We start from the raw sequence: 18,338 nt of genomic DNA, 5'->3' as shown, positions 1-18,338 counted from the left end.
ATAGGGAACCACCATCAATGCCCAGCATTATCAAGCCACTTTACAGAACCTTAGATGAGCCAAATGTCGAGGCATGTTGTACAACGGCGTTATCCCCCAGCATGATAATGCCCGCCCACACACGGCCAATGCAGTGAATACGACATTGCAGCAGTTTTGGTGGGAAACATGTAACCTCCCCCTTACTAATCGACCTATCCTGCTTGCGATATAAAATATGACCGTGGATCACATGTATACCTAATGGAATTTTTCTAATTGGATAAGGCTGTCTTTCCCGAAGAAGTAATACCGATAAGTAGGGGGAAAGTGTACAACTGATCTTTCTGATAGAAAAATCTACTAAAAATAAAAAAGTAATTAAACCGAACAGGGCTCCAATTGGAAAAATGAAAGTTATTTTGTGCATTCACTCACGAACAACACTGGACAGAAAAGGGGTACCACTGATCATGAAGCCAAAAGTTACACTAATGAACAAAAAGGAAATAATTACAGTCGCCAGCCCACTAAGGCGATTTACATCCAAAACCCTGTACAAGATGATGGGAAAGAAAAACATTTAATATTAAACACTGACATGGCAACTGAAGGTTGTCACTTTTTTTTTTTTTTTTACACTAATTTTAAGTGCGTATGTAATGATAAAGAAAACTGAGAAGTCTCTTTTACAATAAGTTTGTCATTAAATTTTGAAAAATGCAATCGAGTAATGATTTGAAAATATCCACTTAAGTTGTATGTTAGTATTGAACTTCGTTACGTGAACAATGACTTTCAGAGACCTCAACATAACGTCATCAAAGAAATTTAGAGAAAGGCAAGCACTTTTTACTTTGCAGTTACTTAATTTTCAAATTGGATTTCATGTTATTGTCTGAACAACTGAGCATTTTTTAATGACTTGAACAGAATTAAATACTAGAATACATACCAAACCAAACAGCCATGTGCTCCAAGCTATATGTAAAATAAATAAAACTTCTGCACTCTTAATTTGTGCATTTTCTTTAGATTTGGATTTTTTCCAGTGATAGAGTCTCAAACTTCGTTTAGCATATAAGGAAAAAAGGGAACAAGGACCCTGCTTGGTAACTGTTTGGGCGCAATGAGGACACAATCGCCCTGAATTTAACTGATTATTATTTAAATAAAGTTCATTAATCAAATCACATTCAGTTGTGCTGCTAGGTTAGCCATTAATACTTTCTACCAATGAACAGTCTTACTTCAGTGCGGTGCGTGCGACGAAACTCGGAGCCATGAAGAAACTGTGTTGCTGGAACTGCTGCTGCTGTTGAAGACGGTAGCATCTTGTGGGGCCACGGGCAATCCTAATTAATACAGCCTCTTCCACCCATCCACTGTCCTTCCTCCTGCTACTACTCATCTTGCTGGCGCGCGTACATGATGCTGCCTAAATGGTACTCTCTACTGCGAGAGCGTTAACACCACACTTCCGCACATTACAAGCACTGGAACCTGTCTCCCGTTCTCTCTGAGCACTCTACGCAACAATCCCCTACCTAAAGATTTTACAATGCTAAAAATACTGGAACACCCACCATACAGTCCCGATCTTTCACCATGTGACTTTCATGTGTTCGGACCTCTAAAACAAGCTATTCGTGGACATCGATTTGCAACGGACGACAAAGTGTGTGACTGAGTCCGGGCCTGGATCCAACAGCAGCCTACTAGCTTCTTCAAGGATGGAATTGACCAGCTAGTGTCACAATAGGATAAATGTGCCAACAGTTTTGGGGACTATTTTTGAGTATGTGTACTGTGTATAACTACATTTTTGAGTTAATTAAATCATTACCATTACTTTATACTAGTGATCAGATTTCATTTGAATGCCCCTTACATATATGGCAAGAAATGTAAAACGTATATGGCAAGAGACAATTGGTCGATACTTTTACTGATCAAAATACAATTTGTCCATCAAACAGAGCACGACAACTACTAATTTGTAGTGCATATCAGGAAAAACATTAATAAACACAAATTGTTCTATAGACAATCTGAGAACTCAAAGTAGATGTTAATAATAAAAATAAATTGATTGCTACCGCATAATACTTCCGCCTCACCATTTTTCTGGACTCAACATTTCACTCATCATGAGTGGATGCTGACTCAATTTTTCTGACATACAAAAGGGAAGACATGGAGATGTAAGGGAGATGTGGGCGTGTGCCAGCATGGTCACCATGTTCCTGAAGTCATTTCTAAGTGTGTGTAGCATGTAACTTCCCCCCCCCCAAAACTGTGTTATCAAGCTAACTTGTTCCAAGTATGTATAAACACAGCAACAGATTTTGAAGAACTGTAGCTAATGTCTTGTCCAGGCAAACCTGATTGATGTTTTCTGTGGATTTTCTTAATTCTTCTGTCAAATGAAGGGACAGTTCCTTCAACAAGGCCCTAGCGCGTCACCTGTTCTATCCTCACCAACAAAGGATGTTTGTTTTATGTCTTTATATATGATGTGTATTTTCCTTATATTGAACTGATAGACTGTGTATCATTGTATAATGATCTTTAGATGCATAAATTATTACTAATTACTGCTACTACTATCACTAGAAACAGGAGCAATACAAGTTAAAAATAATGCATCTACTTAACAAGAAAAAGTGCTGAATTGTATTTCTGAGTTGCTCTATGTACAAGTAGACTATACACTGCCAGTCACCACAAAAATAGAACTCAAATACCTTCCTACTAAAAGAAGAGCTGTGCATTTCTCTTCAGCAGTTAAATTTTGTACTTGATACACCAAAAACCTAACACTCTGCTACATAAAACAGTGTGAAAAATATTAAAAATTATCAAACTGCTTATTCTTCTTGCCCACAAGTGAGGCCAAATCTCAAAATTTAACATATCTTGAAAAATTCCAATCTGCCTTGAGGTCTACATCACACATTCTTCTAACATACTAGATTGATTTATCAGAATGACACAGATACTACACTTCAAAACTGCATCGGGAGAAAGAGACGCAATAGTAAAGGAAATATATTACACTTTAAACTTTATATTACATTAATTACCATAATTAATAATAAGTATTTGTGTGACAATCAAAGGGGTTTGTTTTGCACCTTAAATGGCAACAAAATAATGTATTCTGAAATGCACAACACCTACCATGGTACAAAGTAACATGCAAAGCAAAATTGACTTACAGCAGGCACTTACTGTTTGTGTAAGAATTTAACATTGCACTGACATACCTCACTGTGGATGAGTCACAGATCAGATCCAACCTGTTAGTCCCAATAAATTCAGTTCTCTCAGCAAACAATCTAATTTTTTATGCAAACATACTGATTTGGAAAAGGCTTAGAAAGCATAACTTATGAAAGCTAAAACTAATTATGAAAATCAGTAACACATTGTCAACCACAAGACTGCCAGTGAACACGACAGAGCCCAATGCCCAACACCATGTGCCTGCCAGTGCGCACATCCTCAACTTTGCTTAGTAAAATGCAGTACTGTTCATTAACTTGTTTTTCTTGATAGAGTTGATGATAGTGCGCAGGAAATCAGGGTCAATTATCTTGTTCAATGTTTTGAATTTTGCTTTTTGCAGCTTTACCTTCATCAGAATTTTCATTAATAATTCATATGAAATTTCAACATTGCTCAACATCCATTATAAACTTGACTATTTATACCTTGGTATGCTTCATCATATAATATGAGCATAAATTGTTTTAGCTCAAATGGATCCTGAATCTTCAACTGTTTAGTCAGTGTGACATTATTAGTGTTGGAAAACAACTGGTTTTACAGATAAAGGATTACCAAGGAAGCTGGAAGAAGCAGTGACTATGACAATTATTTGGGCAATGGACTGCAAGAAATATACAGAAAACAGAACTGTCCGAAGCCACAACTGTGACCAAGATTAAACCGGTAATACCTTGCCAACCAAAGATCGCACATATAGGCCACAGTCATCCACAATGTGTGTTTCTTCTAGCCACACTTGACTGTGGTTGCACATAAACACATCATCCAAAGATGTACAGTCGAGCAAGGAAGGGAGGAAGATTGGGTTTAACGTTCTGTCGACAATGATGTCATTATAGACAGAGCACAAGCTCGGATGGTGTCAAGGATGGGGAAGGAAATCAGCCATACCCTTTCAAAGGAACCATCCTGGCATTTGCCTAGAGTGATTTAGGGAAATAACAGAAAAACTAAATCTAAATGGCTGGATGGGGATTTGAAATGTTGTCCACCCAAATATGAGTCCAGTGTACTAACCACTGCGCCACATTGCTCGGTCACAGTAGTGTGTTGATTATCCAAAATAACTGGGGGACAAGCAGCCCACTTACAAGCAGTTAAGTCATGCAGTTTTTCCAGGGCAGGTATCTGATACTGGTCACTTTCATCTCGATCTTCAAACCATCACAAGGAAATATCTAAACATGCAAATGCTTCAGAAGCAGCTGGTATATTTTCATCTTAATTTTCTGAACCATTTGTTGATGAGATGCTGACAGCATCAGCTTTATGAGTGATAAGGTTTACAATAACTATTCTTTTCTGTAATACCTTCTGAAGGCTTGATAAGGACTTGATCCATGAACTGTAATAAAGAGGTTACATTAGGTGGAAGAAACATCACTTTTTGTTTAAGATATCACATATTAGATGAGTTAGTGCATTGTCAAGGAGCAGTAATGTTTTCTCCTTTTTGTATTCTTTAAATGATGAGCTATTACAGAGGGCACAAAGATTTCCACAAACCATTCCATGAAAACCATATTATCCATCCATGCACTCTTTTGTGTGGTGTAAACAACAGTCATGCCAGACATATTAATATGTTCAAAACAACATGATTTCACTTTTATCAGAGACAAGCATAGGCTATCAGTAGCATTAGCACAAGCTAAAGCACTAATGTGATCCTTGCTTATTTTAGGACCAAGTGCTGCTAATCCATGAAATGAAGCCAGAGTTTTCTTTGTAGTTGAGCACAGTTTCATCAAAATTGTAAAAGTTTTTGAGAGCATAATCTTCTACCATCAACAGGTCTCTTTGTTTCATTTTGAAAGAACAGTTGCTGAAGAATTAGTAGACAGTTTTTCTCCTTGTATCTGATGCTCATAAGTGCCTTGTCTTGACTTAATCATTTTAACCAGCCCATGCTTGCTTTACAATTTGAAAGCCCTCCAAGATTTTCATTAACTGAATTACCTTTTCACATAAAATGGGACCGGAGATAGGTTCTTCTTGTGATTATATTTGTGTAAACCACTTGTAAACAGCATCAGCTAGATCCATGTTCTTGGTGAGCTTCACAGTTTTATAACTTGTCAACCAGTAGAATCAAGCTCAGAGATGAAATTTGTGATGCTCATCTTTCGTTTTTTTTTTTTATACCCGCAATTGTCGACTTAACCCTAAGATAACTTGTTTGCCGATTCCCATTCCTCTAAACTTTTATTACTCTCATATTTATCTTCCACAAAAAGGACAACATTAGGCATTTTATATCATAAGTTTATTTTACACAATAAAGTTGAAACACACGTCTGTAACAGAGTGAAAATGGTTATTACCATCTCAGCAGCTTGGTATTGGTGCAGGAAGGGGGCAGGGGGGCCAAACGGGCAGAGAGCAGCGAGAAATAGTCATTCGGTTGACTGACGCTCTACTGTACTTCACTAAACAGAGTGAAGCTTCTGTCTGTCATTGGGCACATGGCATCGAGCATGAGGGCTCTGCTGTGTCTGTCTGTGAACCTCATGACAGTCAATATGTCAAGCCATCCAAAAAAATGGACTCTTCTGATACGCAGATCCAAGTGTAATTTGAGTAACTTCTCTAATGTGGCACATCCATAAGTCTAATGAATATCACGGCATTCATATAACTATATCTCAGATATGCACTATTGAAATAAGTTATAACAGTAGATGTGTGTTGTAATTTGGGCAGTAAAATAACTGACTGCCAAAGTAGAGAAGATACAAAATGTAGACTGGCAATGACACAAAAAGCGTTTTGGAAGAAGATAAAATGTACAGTATGGAGAGCAGCATCAAACCTGTCTTTAGGCTTGTATAACAACAATTACAACAACAACTGCATCTTCTCTCTTTTCTGCAAGTTAACATGGCGTACCACAAGGTTCTGTACTAGGAGCTCTTCTCTTTCTTATCTGAATTTATGGATGACACCACAATAATAATAAAAACTAAGAAGAAAAGTATCTTAAAGAATATATAAACATGGCCACAAACCAACACAGTAACTGGTCTCATTTAAAACATCAAAATTTTAATCATGGTAGTACAATGACAATTAACTTTCGCAGCACACAAAATGTAAATGTTGTACATGCATGTTCATCATTAAAAGGCTGTTATGCCCTAAGGATCCTGGAAAGCTGCACCACTGAGCAGAACAATATCAAGCCCATACTATGCAAATTTCCATTCACTTCCACAATATGGAATCATTTTTTTTTACTAGCAGTGGTCTTTCAGGTTGCCTCAGCATGATTGGCGTAAAGCAAAACTGTTGATTCCGTTTTATGCACAATATTTCAATAACCAATTCAGATGTCTTCTTCAGGTGTTGCAAGATGTGTTGTTAGGCACACTCGCTGTCTTGACTCTAACCATACTGTTGGAGTCCAGGCAGTGAGTACTCTTAGCAACACAGCTCGCAGCACCTGAAGAAGACAACTGGATTGGTCATCAAAAACTGCATAAAACGGATCAACAGTACACCAGAAAGTGTACCATTAATTAGCACTATTAGTTACTATCAGTGACCCCTCACCCCCCTCCCTTTCATTCTTTGAAGCAGGGATGCACAGACTGTGGCCCGTAACTGATCTGATGGCAGCCCACTTCTCACTGTTCGTTCTTGTAATTTTTTACTCATTTTTCTCTCTCCCAAAAAGGAAAGAGCAGACACTTGTGGAACTTAGTTCTTTTGAGCTGAGTCTAGCAAGCATTGGGGTAGTGGGGAGATCAAAACTTGGAATAATAAATTACTTCATGGCACATTAGTTTTGAAGTTGCTGTCCTGACTAGTCACATTGAGGGTTTCACAGCTCACAGTACCTGCAAGTCTGTACACCGCTGCTTTAATGAATCGAACTCCCCTGTATAAAAGTAGCTTATGCGGAAAGCTATTTTCAAATACTGATATGAATTTATTATGGAACAGATTATATTTTATACTGGCTTTTAGTTCATTATAAATTTCGTCCCAGGTTGTTTCTTGTAAACTACTCTGAAAATATTTGCCAGTAGTCATTAATGATTTTAACTGACTTCCACTGAGGTACATCCACACTGTACAGCACTATGTCATTTATCCTGACTAACTGTGCATCATGATCAGAGAGAGCATTTGTTACTGGGTAAACAGTTATTTTCTTGCTTTTTTCCCTCAGCGCAGAAAACATTATCAATTAGGGACCTACTGGCTTTATCCATCCGTGTTGCAATGTTAACTACTGTGAGCAAATTGTAGGATCTGAATAAGGTTTCCAGATCATTTTTCCTATCATAATCATTTAATAAAATCTACACTGAAGTCACCACAGACTATTAACTGTTTGCTCATGTCTGACAGAAAGCACAGTAAGGAATCCAGGCCCTCATAAATAATTCAAAATTTCCCCATGGAGATCTATATACCACTACAATTAAAAGTGAACTGTTTTTCAGCACTGATTCACAAGCACACACTTCTAGGTGCTGATCACTACAAAATCTACTTGTGTCAATTCTTTTGAACTTGTGTTCTGTCTTAATGTATGCAAGAACTCCTCCTTTTCCCATATTAGTTCTGCATGAATAAGCTGCTAGGCTGTAATCTTTCATATGTAACTTATCTTAAAAGTTTGAAATTGTGTGTACAGTTTGTAAAAAGTTACTAAGCACTCTCATTCTTAAATACCGGATGAATAAGTCTGGATAATTTGTGTGCCGCGAGTTATGCTGCCTCTAAGATACACACACACTCTGTAACTGTAATATTTGTCTTATTATGTTAAACCTTTAACATAACTTTATAGCTTATAATGAGTAGTTCATGACAGCATTTTAAATTTGGTCTGTGGTGGTTATCGACCGCAAGAGTCGACCGCCTCATCTATGAGAACGAGCTTCTTTGAAAACTGTTGATCTCAGTGTGTTCCGAACTCTGTATTCGAGCGGATGTGTTTGTACCGGCATGATCAAAATAAAGTTAATTCATTATAAACGAGCGAATACTTAATGTTGGGTTCAATATTACCATACTTAACATCCCGATCCCCACACTGGAGACCCCGACGCTCACGAACGCCGCTTACGACGCCAGAAATATGTACTGGAACATCACCATGGACAAACAATGCAGCAACCCTTTGTCGGATTTCTACATCCATCGACTTCGCATCACGCCGCATCTGGATGCAGCGTACAGGAAGTGTAATTAGTGTGTAAATTCGCAACTCTTGTGTGAATCGTGCTTTTTGGTAACTTTCATCACCTTCTTACACATCGACAATGCGACCGAGGCGCACACGTCGTCCATCGAAACCCGCTCAACGCGTCGGTAATTTTACTTCTGGACAGTGCAGTGCTCCTTTGCCGATTAATTTTGAAAATTTTGACTTGCTTTTGTGTAATGAATTAACTTTGTGCAGTGCTTCGACATCGGACAACCATGCCAAACAATGGAATGCAACAAACGGGGACTATTTTGAAAATGCCAGTTCGCACGAACTCTGAACTACGGCTAAATCGCATGCCTGGTCGAATTCACAAACGCCCGTCACGGCTACCGCATCTTCCGCGCCGCGTGCAAATTCATTTGACCCGGTTTCCGCACAGCCCGTCTTCCAGAGTTCGAATGTTCGTGCCAACTTTTATGCCGCTTCTCCGTGCTTGTCCCTCATTTGCAGCATTCAACTACCAACATTTCTCTCGAACCAACTTCCAATATGGTTCATGGTCGTGAAGTATATATTCTCCTCTTATGGCATCACCGACAAAAGTGAAAAATACCTCGTACTCTTCAGGCACATAAAGGACTATCATTATATAATTATGGACATAATCTGTGACAATTTGAGTGACAAGTACACCAGAGCGAAAGCCGCTTTAATTCAGCACCAGTCACCAACATCACAAGAACAATTTCATCAAGGGCGTTCTACTGATCAATGATAATGCGCCAATTACACTGATGACAATGCCGGCTGTTTCTCTGTGCAACACTGGATGTGCCACACCTCCCTCTACGCAGCACCAACTCTGCTCGATTGCTACCGACAGCGACACCATGGCCGCCGCCTGCTGGCTCACTGACCTTGACCCAGTCAAAACAAACAGCTGCACGACTTACGATCCCGCCACGGCTACTGCACCCGAATCTTGCCAACAACTGGCCGACACTACACACACTTACCGAATCTGATACTATTTACAATTTCCCTTGTTTTCTTCACCCAATTTTACTTTTTGCTGCTGCTTTTGATAAGACCAGATATCAGAATCCTTCATTCATGCTTGCTTTAAAGTTTTTTACTCTTTCCATTCTACACCTAGATCTATAGAGTCTCAAAACGGATGGACTTCTTCAGTTTCAGCTGTGCAGTTCACTTTAGCACACAAAGAACCAAATAAAACATGCTGATTGTAGATTCAATCTCCTCCAAGCTCTTCTCGATGAAAAGGTCATTCACAGATGTCAAAAAATCATAGATATTTGCTTTATTAATATCTGTTGTTCTTGATGAGCTAATGTTTTCAAATTTCCAGAAGCTGATCGCTTGATGAAGGCTCATGAAACCCTTGGCCGAGTCAATTCCAGCTGTTTTATGTCCGAACTGCTTTGTATGCTTCAGTCCAGCCATTTTGTCTATGCGTGTCCAGGTGACATAATAATTAAATTAGCCCATAGCTCATATTTTAAGTCAGAAATCTTAGATTATACATCTGCTATGAAAACATGTATACTCGTATACTTTGAGTGATAACAATTTGGCATTGTTAGTCTCCGATTACGACCACTCAACTGAACATGATCTGCATCACAGTTCTTTAATCTGTCAAATAAAGCAGGATAAAACATCTGATACAAATCTGTAGCAGCTGAAGAGACACCAACTTTTAATGTAATTACTTCCTCATTTGCTTCTAATTTAGTGCACTTCTTTTTGAAAGTTCAAAGCATCTTACCCATTTCTAAAAGAATTTATTCTTACCTGCTTCCAATTTAGTGCACATCTTTCTGAAAGCGCAAAGAAAACAACTTACTTTGAACTTATAATTCCATGTAATAATATATTATTGTCAATAAAATCATTCATATGGGCTGGGGGTACATTTCAACACTGTTGAAACTGTCCCATGTGCTGCTATCAAGGCTAAAGCATTGTTACTTTTTTTTAACAGGTTTTTCAAGTGGTAGTTTATAACATATTTAGATTCAGGAAGAGTGTTAAATGAAACAATGGAAAATCCAGGATGCAATAATGACAATATTATGAAAAGGATAGTGCTATGTACCAAATAGCAGAGATGCTGATCACAGATAGCTTTTGGCCAAACAGGTCTGCATCAGAATAGGCAAAAAAAAAAACACACACACACACACACAGACAGAGAGAGAGAGAGAGAGAGAAATGTGTGTGGGTTGTGTTTGCAAGAGTGTGTGTGCATATGTTGTCTATTCTGGTGATCCTTTTCGTAGTACTGGGAATAATGTTAGTGATTCATGCAGGCCTTTGTCTAATAAGCATTCCACCACTTCCCGGATCCACAGGAACTTTACACCTAGTATTTGTCAAGGCCACAGGAGACAATCAAGCCTAGCTTTATTAAAAGCATACTTCTACATTCTGTGTTTATTTATATTTAGAGTGATTTATTTCCATTGTATTATGATGATAAATACTGTTTTGCTATAAGATTATCCCTGGATGAATAAATAAATGAATAAAAAGACACATGAGATCAATAAAAAAAAATGATTTTAAGAATTCAGGCAATCACAATAATTATACACAAAAATAAGATCATTTTCATGTTATGCCAATGAACACAAGCAAGTGTCAGACAGGAAGTGGAGAGAAATGATCCAACATTCAAAAATATAGAATCTATCACAGATGTAAAAGGAGGAAGAAATTTGATTTACCAATAGTACTCAATGCCACTCCTTTCATGAATAATAGATTATTTGATAACAGGCAGTAGCATATATTTGTTTTTCATAGCACAAGAATTAAATGTGGAGCTCATGAATGTTTTGTTAGTTTATATATGAATTCCTTAAATTGTAATCTAGAAACCAAAACATGCAAATGAAAACCAAAACATGCAAATGAAAAATAAATGGAATAAAACTTTAAGGTTACTACACTTGATATCAAAGTATACTGCACTGTATATTACACAATAAAGAAGAATCGTGAAAGAAGGTTGTATACATGGAAGAGGCCTGGAGACACTGAAAGGATTCAGATAGATTATATAATTGTGACACAGAGATTTACGAACCAGGTTTTAAATTGTAAGACATTTCCAGGGGCAGATATAGACTCCGACCACAATTTATTGGTTATGAACTGTAGATTAAAATTGAAGAAACTGCAAAAAGGCACAGAAATTTAAGGTGATGGGACCTGGATAAACTGAAGGAACAAGAGGTTGTAGAGAGTTTCAGAGAGAGCATTAGGGTGAGATTGACAAGGACAGGGGAAAGAAACAGAGTAGAAGAAGAATTGGTAGCTTTGACAGATGAGATACTGAAGGCAGCAGAGGATCAACTAGGTAAAAAGATGGCAGCTAGTAGAAATCACTGCGTAACAGAAGATATATTTAATTTAATTGATGGAAGGAGAAAATATAAAAATGCAGTCAATGAAGCAGGTAAAAAGGAATACAAAAGTCTCAAAAATGAGATCAACAGGAAGTGCAAAATAGCTAAGCAGGGGTAGCTAGAGGACAAACGTAAGGATGTAGAACTTACATCACTAGGGGTAAGGGACATTAAAGAGACTTTTGGAGGAGACCTGTATGAATATCAACAGCTCAGATCGAAAATCAGTCCTAAGCAAAGAACGGAAAGCAGAAAGGTGGAAGGAGTATGTAGATGGTCTACACGATGGCAATGTACTTGAGGACAATATTATGGAAATGAAAGAGGCTGTAAATGAAGATGAGATAGAAGATATGATACTGCATGAAGAATTTGACAGAGCATTGAAAGACCTAAGACAAAACAAGGCCATGGGAGTAGACAACACTCCATTAGACCTACTAATAGCCTTGGGAGAGCCAGCCATGACAAAACTCTTCCACCTGGTGAACAAGATGTATGAGACAGGCAAAATACCCCCACTCTTCAAGAAGAATATAATAATTCAAATCACAAAGAAAGTAGATGTTAACTTGTGAAAATTCCTGAACGATCAGTTTAATAAGTCACTGTTGCAAAATACTAACACGAATTCTTTACAGACAAATAGAAAAACTGGTAGAAGCTGACCTCGGGGAAGATCAGTTTGGATTCCGCAGAAAGGTTGGAACACAGCGCAATATTGACCCTATGAGTTATCTTAGAAAGATTAAGGAAAGGCAAATCTATGTTTCTAGCATTTGAAGACTTAGAGAAAGCTTTTGACAGTGTTGACTGGAATACTCACTTTCAAATTCTAAAGGGGGTAGAGGTAAAATACAGGGAGCAAATAGCTATTTACAATTTGTACAGAAACCAGATGGCAGTTATAAGAGTCAAGGGACATGAAAGGGTAGCAGTGGTTGGGAAGGGAGTGAGACAGGGTTGTAGCCTCTCCCCGATGTTATTCAATCTGTGTACTGAGCAAGCAGTAAAGGAAACATAAGAAAAATGTGGAGTACGAAGTAAAATCCACGGAGAAGAAATAAAAACTTTGAGGTTGCTGACAACATTATAATTCTGTCAGAGACAGCAAAGGACCTGGAAGAGCAGTTGAACAAAATGGACAGTGTTTTGAAAGAAAGATACAAGGTGAACATTAACAAAAGCAAAACGAGGATAATGGAATGTAGTCGAATTACATCAGGTGATGCTTAGGAATTAGATTATAAAATGAGACACTTAAAAGTAGTAGATGAGTTTTGCTCTTTGGGGAGTGAAATAACAGATGATGATTGAAGTAAAGAGGATAAAAAATGTAGACTGGCTATGGCAAGGAAAGTATTTCTGAAGAAGAGAAATTTGTTAACATCGACTACACATTTAAGTGTCAGGAAGTCTCTTCTGAAAGTATTTGCACGGAGTGTAGCCATGTACATAAAACATGGGCAATAAATAGTTTAGACAAGTAGAGAATAGAAGTTTTCAGAATGTGGTGCTATAGAAGAATGCTGAAGATCAGATGGGTAGATCATATAACTAATGAGGAAGTGCTGAACAGAACTGGGGAAAAGAGGAATTTGTGGCCCAACTTGACTAGAAGAAGGGACTGGCTGGAAGGACACATTCTGAAACATCAAGGGATCCCAATTTCATGTTGGATGGAAGCGTGGAGGGTAAAAATCATAGAAGGATACCAAGAGATGAATACACCATACGGATTCATAAGGATGTAGGTTGCAGCAGTTACTCGGAGATGAAGGGGTCTGCACAGGATAGAGTAGCATGGAGAACTGTATCAAACCAGTCTCTGGACTGAAGCCTACAGCAACACAAATAAATGCCATGCTAGAGCCTGGCATAAGATTTTCATCCCCTGGAATCCTAACTGATGGAGCTGTAGAAGGGCATTATGACTCTAAGCCAACTGGTAGGTCCTTCCAAGATTTGGATACATTCTTATCAGGTGTTCAACACATGCCTTGCTTTAGGCCTTCCAGCAGGATTGAATTTGTCTGTCAAAGACTTGTTATGCATATCATCCTGGTGCAAAAAAATACTGGTCACTGGCTATGATTCTGCAAGGTACATGTGCTGTAAAAAGATATTTATTTCCTATAACGATGCAAGACATGTTTCTAATCCAACAGTAATTGGAACAGTAGTTATACAGTTTGTGAACAACAAATTGCCCATAAGAAAGTTAGTAATACTCCTTGTATATAATATCAGCATTCAGCTCTCGTGCACAAATATGGCAATTGTTAAAAATCTCTTAAATTAATTACATTCACATTTACACATCACAAGAATTCAAAACTTGTAAAAACTTTTCTAGAGCCCACTGAACTGTTCAAATAACTAATTGTTATCCACTTTTCACGACTCATCTGTGATTATGCAATTTCATTTCAAATGCAAGAGAAAAGCACTGCAAGCTTTAAACAGTATAACAGCACGGAGAGGATTAAGATGCAGCCAGGAGGGAGTTCCACAAGGCACAGAAAATCTGTAGTGCTCAAGAATTTTTGGTACCTGGCCTCAAAACAGTATCAACTATGACATGGCAAAGTGTGAATACAATTGCCATCAGTCTCTATTCTATAAGTTTTCAGTACTGAGCTATAATATACAAAGGCTGTGAAAAAGACCTTATTTAAGATGCAACTATCGACTATATGTGTATAATGGGGCACTATTGTAGGGATTTTGAATGTGGTTTTATTAATATTAATCATTACAATTTGACTTGTCAGTTTTGCAGGAAGGATGTGAACAGTGGTGAAGTTTGAATTTTGTAATTCTCTTGAGGAATATGAAAGGAGATGTGAGGCAAATGCTGAGTATTGAAAAGCATATTGAAGCTGCTACATGAGGAGCTAGGTACCATAATAACTATAGCAGTTTTAGAGCACCTAGTGGGGACACAGACATATTCACAAATAAACTGGAGTCTCTGCTGGGCATTATGTTCACTGTATAAAGGCAATTGGGTCCTGTGAACCCAGGTGTAAAGACGTACGTTTAGTGAAGGTGTTTCCCCCCCTCAATAGTTTTGATCTGTGCCACCGCACATAAAAAAAAATTAACAAGGAAGTTATTACGGACAGACTAAACAAACCACTGGACAGTGATAGCGATGACATAAGCTGAAGAAACAGCAATTGTGTCCAACCTGTTTTGGTAGTTTGTTTGAATAAAAATACTGGAACTGAGTGGTGAAGGCAATGAATGATCAAAATCTAAGATATTTACAGCGATTTCTGCAATTGTATAATTTTTATACTGAATTTGAACTTTTCTTTTGGTTTACAACTTTGAAGCCTAGTCTATTTTGTGTTTAGATGTGAAGTTTCAATTCTGTAGCATAGTATTTGTAGCTGTTGCGTAGGTCCTTGGAAAAATATTTTTCACATTCCAAATTCTATGCACTTCACTTCCTTTTAACAGGACCGCTAGAAATGATGACTATAATTTTACAATGATGATGATAAATCTCTATTAAATGTTTAATATTTAAATTCCACCCAATCTTTTTTTTCCCTACGAAAACATACTCAAAATTTAACCAGACCAAGTCCTGAGGACAGAGGTTGACCTTATGAGAATCCAGGTGTATACCTTATGCATTACATTTTTAGGTGTACCAGTTGGGGTTAATATTTTATAATATGGGTTCTGTTATTAGAAACATAATGCGACCACTTTTACAACTAATTTATCAGGTGTGACTCAGTACATCACTTGTTTTTCAATTCCACTCATTAATAAGCAAAGAAAGAACAAGGAAACTTAATCAGTTTTCACAAATACTGTTGTTTACAGTTAAATCTTAGGAGGGTTAGAATTTTGATCCACTAAAAATAAGGTTTTATATGGTGACCACCTAGTTCAGTGACACAATGTATCTACAAATGACGACGTGGTACACATGCTCTATCACACATAGTGTCTCTGAAATCTGTTCTGCAATGGAACCACCATATCTTCTTCTGTCCCTGCAGAAGTACCATAAACCAAACTCTTCATTTGACCCCAGAGTCAAACCCAGTGATTGTGGAGGCCATGCGACTGGTCCAACTCCGTCTATCCATCCATGTCTGAATCGTTGGTACAGATGTTTCCAAAAATGATGTGAAAAGTGATTGGTTCCACTGTCATGCTGAAACCACATCTTAATGGACTTTCAGTGGCATGGCATCCAACAACTCTTTGTTGAAAGGTTAAGTGGATGGGACCCGGGAACTTGGGATTACACATGGGTGGTCCAGACACATAACCATGCTAAATATCTGCACACACAATGATACCCAATCTGTGTTGGAATCCCTAGACATTTACGTCATGTGGGTTTTTCGTCTGCCCAGGCATGGGCATTTTGAGAATTGAGAATACAGTTCCTAGTAAATTTAAATTCATCTTTGAAGAGAATGTGCCATCAAAATACTAGGGGCTCACTGATGCAGCAGTGCAAAACTGCATACAGAACTCAATGCATGGTGCAAAATTGCCTGGCATTATTTACTGTATAATTTGGAGTACGTATGGATGTACTTGTTGGTCCAGCAGAACATACCAGATGGTATGTTCAATTGCTCGTATATGTGTTGGCAAGTTATCTTCAACATGATGCAGAATGGCCTCTTCGAATTTGGCTGTGTGATGTCTCCTTGAAGCACCGCAGTCACTCCTGCTGACGGTGAAGGTTCCCCTTGCATAACTGTGTTGAAAAGGGATTGCAATGGATTTGGAGGTTGTGGATAATGATCTTGATAAAGATTTAGTATAGTTTAGCTCATGTAAGTTTAATTTATCTTTTGTCCATGGATCATATTTTACAATGATCTTAAACTTGTCTTGTTTACAGTTTTATAAGTGAATAAAACAATTTTTTTAAATCTGTCATTGACAAATAAAAACAATTTTTTTTCTAATAATGTTTTATAGATAGTCAATATTAATACATAATGATCAAATATACTACTAGCCTACATTAATTCTACTACTAGCCTACATTTTTCTATTTTTGCAATACTGCTGAAAATACTGATATACTTAGACAAAATGCAAACAAATTTTTTTAGATCATGTACATCGACCATACTGCACAAAATATTTAAACGTAAGCACAAAGTGAAAATTCATTTGAAACATATCTGCACCAATACATTTCATCTGTGTTTTCTCGTCTGTATTTTCAGCACTACATTTTGTCTTCCATTTACCTTCTTCTAGGAAATTTATTTCCACATGAAAAATAAATTGTTTTACTCCATATCCAAGTTTACATTTGTCCTATGGATTTGCCTGCAAGTGCATCTTCACTGTATACGAACATCCAAAGATGATATGTTCCTTCAGTTTTCTTTTGAAGGTTCTCACTCCCTTTCCACTCTTCATGCTAAGTGGCAGTCTGTTATAAAATAAGCTTCCTGCATTTGTAGGGTCCCTATCTGTCACTTTCAATTTCTTGCTGCACATATGGTAGTTATCTCTAGTTCTCGTGCTGTGATTATGCAAATCTCTGTTTGGAAGTGCTGTACAATTTACCACTAAAAAAGTATTGTCTCATGTGTGCATAAACTTTGCACAGTCAGTATTTTAAATTCTATTAATTTGTTTCTGGAGGAAGTTTAGCTACGCATCTGATGGCTTTCTTTTGAAGTTTTAAGATTCTCTGAATGTATACATCTACTGCTCCTCCCCGTACTGGGGAAGATAAGTCCATAGTACATTTATAGCAAGGTTCCTGTGTCCATTGTATTGCACATGCTTTTCCATTAGGAATAGAGTTATACTTAGTTTTGAACATATCTTATCAATGTGGTTTCCCCATGTTAGAAACTTGTCCACCTCTATTCCCATAAAGCTGTTACAGTCCACTTCTTCAGAGTCAGAATTATCTTCTCTAAAATACCATTCTGCCATTTCCAGATTCTCACCAGCTCTCTTTTCCAAATACTCCTTCGGGGTAACTACACACTAATCAAGTTGTGTCATTAGCATAAATAATCACTTTTTCATTCACTGCAGTGGCTTGGTTGGTTGATTTGGGGGAGGGGACCAAGCAGCAAGGTCATCAGTCCCATCAGTTTAGTGAAGCATGGGGATGGAAATTGGCCATGCCCATTCAAAGGAATCATCCTGACTTTTCCCTGATGTGATTTAGGGACATCACGAAAAATTAAAATCAGGATGGCTGGATGCAGATTTGAACTGTCATCCTCAAGAATGTGATTCCAGCATTCTAGCCGCTGCGCCACATCGCTCGGCACTGCAGTAGGCATTTCACTAGTACTGAACCCTGAGCTACTACATACTTAATCTCCAGAACATCAGAGTAGATAATTTTCTGTGTATTTTAGGATTTATGTTTTATTTCGACAAAACTTGTCCGTTTTCAACAGAAGTTTTTACATTGTCTGCAGTTTTTCCACTTATGTCATGGC

General features: G+C 37.7%; 1 protein-coding gene across 6 annotated transcripts in view; it reads right to left on the bottom strand.

Moving 5' to 3' along the window:
• Positions 1-18,338, bottom strand: part of LOC126457805 (oxidized purine nucleoside triphosphate hydrolase-like) — a 167,269-nt gene that overhangs the window by 146,272 nt on the left and 2,659 nt on the right. For 3 of the 6 annotated variants that reach the window (XM_050094418.1, XM_050094416.1, XM_050094412.1), the window contains exon 2: positions 16,466-16,609. The exons of 1 other annotated variant lie outside the window; for it this stretch is intronic. The gene's annotated coding sequence lies outside the window, so the exon portion shown is untranslated. Of the gene's footprint in view, positions 1-9,227; positions 9,327-10,226; positions 10,251-16,465; positions 16,610-18,338 lie in introns of those variants that run through there. 2 more of the 6 variants (XM_050094414.1, XM_050094415.1) reach the window with 2 other exon arrangements.

The sequence above is a fragment of the Schistocerca serialis genome, chromosome 2 (genome assembly GCF_023864345.2).
Source record: "Schistocerca serialis cubense isolate TAMUIC-IGC-003099 chromosome 2, iqSchSeri2.2, whole genome shotgun sequence".
NCBI lineage: Eukaryota > Metazoa > Arthropoda > Insecta > Orthoptera > Acrididae > Schistocerca > Schistocerca serialis.
The sequence above is the reverse complement of the archived record's forward strand: the minus strand, read 5'-3'. Positions and strand labels throughout refer to the sequence as shown.